The sequence below is a fragment of the Periplaneta americana genome, chromosome 4 (genome assembly GCF_040183065.1).
Source record: "Periplaneta americana isolate PAMFEO1 chromosome 4, P.americana_PAMFEO1_priV1, whole genome shotgun sequence".
NCBI classification, from domain to species: domain Eukaryota; kingdom Metazoa; phylum Arthropoda; class Insecta; order Blattodea; family Blattidae; genus Periplaneta; species Periplaneta americana.
The window spans coordinates 124,542,143-124,549,758 of NC_091120.1; positions in this window are offsets into that span (position 1 = coordinate 124,542,143).

Consider the following 7,616-nt stretch of genomic DNA (forward strand, 5'->3'; position numbering starts at 1 on the left):
TTAAAAATGTTCAGATGTAGAAAGTCTATGGTGAACATCATAAGATAATCAATTTCTAATTAATGTCGCTCTAGAGGATCTTGGTTAATTTTTTTCTTTCAGAAAATATTTAAATCTGCTATCCCACAAGAATTAATATATTTTGTGAATGCTCTGAATAATTCAATTATTGTCACTCTAAATAATTCAAGGATTCTTTCTTAGGCAAACGTGTTCTTTATATTGTCAATTATGTGTAATATATTTTCTAAAATCGTGTAATGCTAGAATCCTTTGTACAGGGCAGAGGAGGGAGTCTTTGAGTTCATTGTATCTGCAAGGCCGTTCATTCACCTTGTGAATTCTTTTGTATTTTCACCTCCCTCGAACCCATCACAGTTTGTGCCACTAAAAAAACATATCGATTTTAAAAAACTGGCACTAAACAGCTGAGATGCTGGTCTGGCGTTCATTCACTGGAAGAGATTACGGGCAAAGTAACTAGACAATTTTGGACATCCAAGTGTGGAGTAATGGTACATACATGCACACAAGCGCTAGATCAGCTAAGGAGTTCTTCTGATTTTTGGGTGTCACGTCAAATTCTTTTTTTACTTGGTTTTTCATGATGCTATATCAACTACTGGGTTATTTAGCGTCGATGGAATTGGTCATAGTCAGATGGTATGTGGTAAGGGTACATGTTATGAGATAGTATTGGGTGGAGATTTTCTCTTCTTTTAATTTTTTAAGGTATCGAGGCAATTCGGGAAAAATATGTGGTATGGCATCCGGTTTTGGTCGCCAGTTCTTCCGTGGAAGTCCTACCTCTTTACCGTCAATAATAAATTTTTTCGGCTCTCACTACCAAAACCGCAGAAAAATGGATGTTACAGATATAGGAACGAACATACAGTCTTCTGTCTCCGTGGAATTGCTCTACATCACTTCTGAAAAATAGCCTATTCTTTGGGTGAAAAAAAGAAACGTCTTACTTCCTTACAGATTATATAACCGGATTTACACCAAGAACAAAACAATAATATTACTACTCGCTCACATAAACGGAACAATAAAAATCACTCGAACATCGCGAGAAATATCTGTTTAATTCCATACCAGAGAGAGTTCTGTCTGTTCGTCCACAGTATTGAGAGGAAAACTGCAGTCTTAAAACGATCTCCACGCCAATGTTTCGCTCAGTTGCCGTGGCGACACTAGGGGTTTAAAAATCCCATTAGACCCTTGCCGAGTTATTACACTTTCTATTCTAAACGCTCCGATAATAATAATAATAATAATAATAATAATAATAGTAATAATAATAACAATAATAATAATAATAATAATAATAATAATACTTACTTACTTACTTACAAATGGCTTCTATGGAACCCGAAGGTTCATTGCCGCCCTCACATAAGCCCGCCATTGGTCCTTATCCTGTGCAAGATTAATCCAGTCTCTATCATCATATCCCACCTCCCTCAAATCCATTTTAATATTATCCTCCCATCTACGTCTCGGCCTCCCTAAAGGTCTTTTTCCCTCCGGTCTCCCAACTAACACTCTACATGCATTTCTGGATTCACCCATACGTGCTACATGCCCTGCCCATCTCAAACGTCTGGATTTAATGTTCCTAATTATGTCAGGTGAAGAATACAATGCGTGCAGTTCTGCGTTGTGTAACTTTCTCCATTCTCCTGTAACTTCATCCCGCTTAGCCCCAAATATTTTCCTAAGCACATTATTCTCAAACAGCCTTAACCTATGTTCCTCTCTCAAAGTGAGAGTCCAAGTTTCACAACCATACAGAACAACCGGTAATATAACTGTTTTATAAATTCTAACTTTCAGATTTTTGGACAGCAGACTGGATGATAAGAGCTTCTCAACCGAATAATAACACGCATTTCCCATATTTATTCTGCGTTTAATTTCCTCCCGAGTGTCATTTATATTTGTTACTGTTGCTCCAAGATATTTGAATGTTTCCACCTCTTCGAAGGATAAATCTCCAATTTTTATATTTCCATTTCGTACACTATTCTGGTCACGAGACTTAATCATATACTTTGTCTTTTCGGGATTTACTTCCAAACCTATCTCTTTACTTGCTTCAAGTAAAATTTCCGTGTTTTCCCTAATCGTTTGTGTATTTTCTCCTAACATATTCACGTCATCCGCATAGACAAGAAGCTGATGTAACCCGTTCAATTCCAAACCCTGCCTGTTATCCTGAACTTTCCTAATGGCATATTCTAAAGCGAAGTTAAAAAGTAAAGGTGATAGTGCATCTCCCTGCTTTAGCCCGCAGTGAATTGGAAAAGCATCAGATAGAAAATGACCTATACGGACTCTGCTGTAATAAAATCATAAATTAACGGTAACAAATAATTATACCAATTTTTTTAAGACAAGATGAAACTTTCTCTTCATGGCAACGGATTTATCAGTAATATCTTTGTGGAAAGGCTAATTTTTTTTCATAATTTTGTGCATAATTTGCTTCTGCATGGAAATATTTGCGATCGACGAGAGTCTTTGTTGTGACATGCTACCACGCAAATAGTTTTTAATGCCATTCATGTAAGAAAAACTTCTTTCCGCGAACGAATTTGTTAATAAACAGCCCAAATCCCTAAAGCACATTGATTTTATGAAAAAATTACTCTTAATTATTTAAAATAGTAATAATAGTAATTATTGTAATATGAACAGTAGGGAAAATCGTACACTTAGGACTAAAAAGAGAGATTACTTGAAGGAAAAACTGAATGAGGCAGAAACAAATAGTAGAATAAAAACATTCGAGATTTATATAAGGGTATAAAGGAATTTAAAAACGGATATCAGGCAAGGGTAAACGAGATCAAGGATGAGAAAGATGACTTACTTGCAGACTCTCATTCAATTCTGAACAGATGGAAAAACTATTTTGGGCATCTACTAAATATACATAGGCCAAATAGAAATGATCGGGACGAAATTCAAATACAAACTGCTGAGCCATTTATACCGGAACCCACACTTTCCGAAGTCGAAATTGCGATAGAAAATCTGAAAAAGGTACAAGTCTGCAGGTATTGATCAAATTCCAGCAGAATTAATACAAGAGGGTGGAAGGGCATTATCTAGCGAAATTTATAAACTTGTACTTGCAATTTGGGAAAAGGAAATTGTACCAGAACAATGGAAGGAGTCCATAATAGTACCTATTTTTAAGAAGGGGGACAAGACTAACTGTAGTAACTTTCGAGGAATATCACTTTTGTTGACGTTGTACAAAATTTTGTCGAATATCCTTTTGAGAAGATTAACTCCATATGTAGATGAAATTATTGGAGCTCATCAGTGTGGTTTTAGGCGTAATAGATCGACTATTGATCAGATTTTTTGTATTCGACAGATATTGGAGAAAAAATGGGAGTATAAGGGTACAGTACAACAGTTATTCATAGATTTCAAAAAGGCGTATGACTCGGTTAAGAGAGAAGTTGTATTCAATATTTTTATTGAATTTGGTATTCCCAAGAAACTAGTTCGATTAATTAAAATGTGTCTTAGTGAAACTTACAGCAGAGTCCGTATAGGCCAGGTTCTATCTGATGCTTTTCCAATTCACTGCGGGCTAAAGCAGGGAGATGCACTATTACGTACCTTTACTTTTTAACTTTGCTCTAGAATAAGTTATGCCATTAGAAAAGTTCAGGATAACAGGCAGGGTTTGGAATTGAATGGGTTACATCAGCTTCTTGTCTATGCGGATGACGTGAATATGTTAGGAGAAAATCCACAAACGATTAGGGAAAACACGGAAATTTTACTTGAAGCAAGTAAAGAGATAGGGTTGGAAGTAAATCCCGAAAAGACAAAGTATATGATTATGTCTCGTCACCAGAATATTGTACGAAATGGAACTATAAAAATTGGAGATTTATCCTTCGAAGAGGTGGAAAAATTCAAATATCTTGGAGCAACAGTAACAAATATAAATGACACTCGAGAGGAAATTAAACGCAGACTAAATATGGGAAATGCCTATTATTATTCGGTTGAGAAGCTTTTGTCATCTAGTCTTCTGTCAAAAAGTCTGAAAGTTAGAATTTATAAAACAGTTATATTACCGGTTGTTCTGTATGGTTGTGAAACTTGGACTCTCACTTTGAGAGAGGAACAGAGATTAAGGGTGTTTGAGAATAAAGTTGTTAGAAAAATATTTGGGGCTAAGCGGGATGAAGTTACAGGAGAATGGAGAAAGTTACACAACGCAGAACTGCACGTATTGTATACTTCACATGACATAATTGGGAACATAAAATCCAGACGTTTGAGATGGGCAGGACATGTAGCACGTATGGGCGAATCCAGAAATGTATATAGAGTGTTAGTTGGGAGGCCGGAGGGAAAAAGACATTTGGGGAGACCGAGACGTAGATGGGAAGATAATATTAAAATGGATTTGAGGGAGGTGGGATATGATGGTAGAGACTGGATTAATCTTGCTCAGGGTAGGGACCAAAGGCGGGCTTATGTGAGGGTGGCAATGAATCTCCGGGTTCCTTAAAAGCCAGTAAGTATCCAGTGAAAATCATTATTACAATCACATGACGCGATCTTATGCACACTCGCTCACGAAACCGCGGAAAAATTTAAATTTATATATAGACTACAGTAGTACCTACAACGCTAACACTATAACCATGTTTCTTCAATTCCTCTTACATTATATTTCCACTTTTCTCAAGACGCGTGCTTGCTTCTTTAGCAAAACTGTTAAAAAATTACAAATATATTCATTACGCTTTTAAATTTCTGCAATATTTATTGTTAGAGTTGGCTATCCTGATTAGTCCCTTTGTCGTTGATTGGCGGAACGTTGTGAATTCGTCTTTTCTACTATTTCACGTCTGATCAAAGCCGCGATACTGTTGTTGCTGGATGAGGGGTGTAGTCTTGTTGCCATGGTAACCATAGCTGAGTGAAACAATGTCGAGCTCACTTTACCAGCGCAGAACTTAGACGTATCGGGGTCTTGTTGCTATGGTAACCAATAACCATGGCAAGCGAAATAGAAAGTCGCAATGCAAGAAATGAATTCACGGGCGTAGCGCAGAGCACGCAGAGCAGCACGATTTTTGAAGGTATATTAAACATAAATATCATAATATCAGTCGCATTGTGATGTATAGTAAAAATAAAGTGAATTTGTCAAACTAACAGTTTGACTGACTAATCATCTTAAATCTCCTTAAACCTTGTGTGTAGATTCCTATTAATCCTCAGTCAAAAATTAAGACGGAGTTTTACGAAATAGGCCTACGAACATTAAGGGATGGAAAATGGGATATAGTAATGATCAAAATAATTTAATTTATTTTTTGAACCAGCAGACATGCAGCCTTTAAATTTGAAACAAAAACTACTTTATAAAATTGAGTTTGTCTAATCGTTAGACTATTCATCTCATCTCTCAGAATTGTTTCTATAACGTATAAGGAACATAAAAATATACAACTTCCTGTACTTCCTTCAAATAACTTTTGAAGTTTTTTTATCCACTAACGGAGTAAAGAGGAGAAAGAAAAGAGTTAACGGTTTTAAAATTTCACTCAAGTATTTTAAATAATAATAATAATAATAATAATAATAATAATAATAATAATAACTTGCACATTTCCAAAAATTTTCATCTTCTCCAAATTTTAAGCAGCATGTCGCTTTTTTACATTATCTTTGCTATGTTCTCACATTTTTAAATTTTGCCTTGTAAAAATAATAGAAAAAAAAATAAAACTATTGGTATTCAAATTTATATAATTTGCATAACGCAAACAAACATTTTATTTTTATTCAAAAAATATCTTCTTTTGCGAAAAAATGCGGACATAACTTTGTTAAGTATACTCTAAAGAACAAGCCAGAAAAATTTCAGCGACCTAGCGTAAAATATGTGGAATTCTTAACAATATGAATGCAGATAAGTGGCATGCATTGTTTGAATGCGTGAAAGTTGCAACAAAAGTTGAACCGTGTAGATGCATCTTTCGGTGAATATCTAGTGCGTATTTCGTTCAACAGCAGTATATAGATTTATTAGATTAGATTTATTGATATTAGTTCACAAAAGTACATACTTAATAATTAAAAAAAAAAGATCTAAATACAAAAAGTAATTATACATAATAAATATACAACTTCCTAAACTACTTAATCTATCGCAAATCTCAGTAATTTATTGGTTCAAACTTGCACTTACGTCTGGTTTTAGTGCATGTTTAAATCAATCGTGATAACCATTAAAACTTTAAAACTTACTTATCTGCTTCTTTTGACAATTTTCTACCATAAACATTTTTTAAATCAATTTTTCTTTTTACTTTTGAAATATAGCTATCATTCTTACTTAGTTTTCTAATAGCAGAAAAGTTTATTCGTTGCTGATGCCTACCTCTTAGCGAGTAAATTCGTTCAGTAACTAAATCCTTATTCGAATTAGATTGTTCATATCCATTTCTATTAAAGTTCTTATGTGTCGTTTTACCTCTAAGCAAATGTTAATCACCTTCATCGACCTCATCTGTTGATCCAGCAACGCTTCTCCTTATGGTGGGTTTACACGTGCATGGATTCACTGGCGCCAATAGCTATTGGTGCGCAAGTAAAAACAACTTTCACGTGTAAACCTTTACTGGCGTGCAAGTTTAGACACTGCATGCAATGTTTCGAAAAGTTAGTGGCATTCTAACTTTTCAATGCGCCAGTGGTGACGCATGCGCAGGCGGACATTTCTGTTGCGCGTGTAAACATGAAGTTTCTCATCGGCACGCCAGTATTGTACAGTAGGCCTACATAGTCCAGTGATGTCTTTGCATCAAGTTTTATAAATTTGATTTATAAGAATGAGTAAGTGGAATTCTGAGATAGTCACAACATTTCTTTACGTAAATGAAAAACATCAGTGTTTGTGGGATCTGAAGTATAATCTTTATAAAAAATAGAGATGTCTGAATAGAGGTTTACGAAAACATGCCAGGGACAATGAAAATTGATGGATTCGGAATTGCCTACGTGAAAGCAAAAATAAAATTCATACAAGATGCTTACACTCCGGAGGCAAAGAAAGTAACAAGAAGCATGACATCTGACTGTGGTTCAGATGACATCAACAAACCTACAGTAATATGGTTTCCAGTTGCTGACAGGATTTTGTACCAAGTGGTGGAAATAAGAGAAAGACAGTCTTCAGAAATTTTGAGAACTTTGTATAAAAACATTACAATCTTAATTTATATACAATTTAAGACTGGAAATTCAAAAGGGGCTAAGTGTCATCTACTGAAAAATGAGATTTTGACATGTGTGCGTGCTATTTACCTATGAAAATACTATACTCATTAATTTATTCATAGTTTTCTATCTAAGGGTAGGTCTTTCACTGCAAACCCAGCAATCTCCAGTTTTTCCTATTTTCAGTCTTCCTCTTAATCTCCGCATATGATCCATACATTTTAATGATGTCTATCACGTGATATCTTCTTTTGCCCCTAACTCTTCTCCCGTTCACCATTTCTTCCAGTTCATTCTTCAGTACGCAATTTCTTCTTAGCCAGTGACAAAGCCAATTTTTTTCT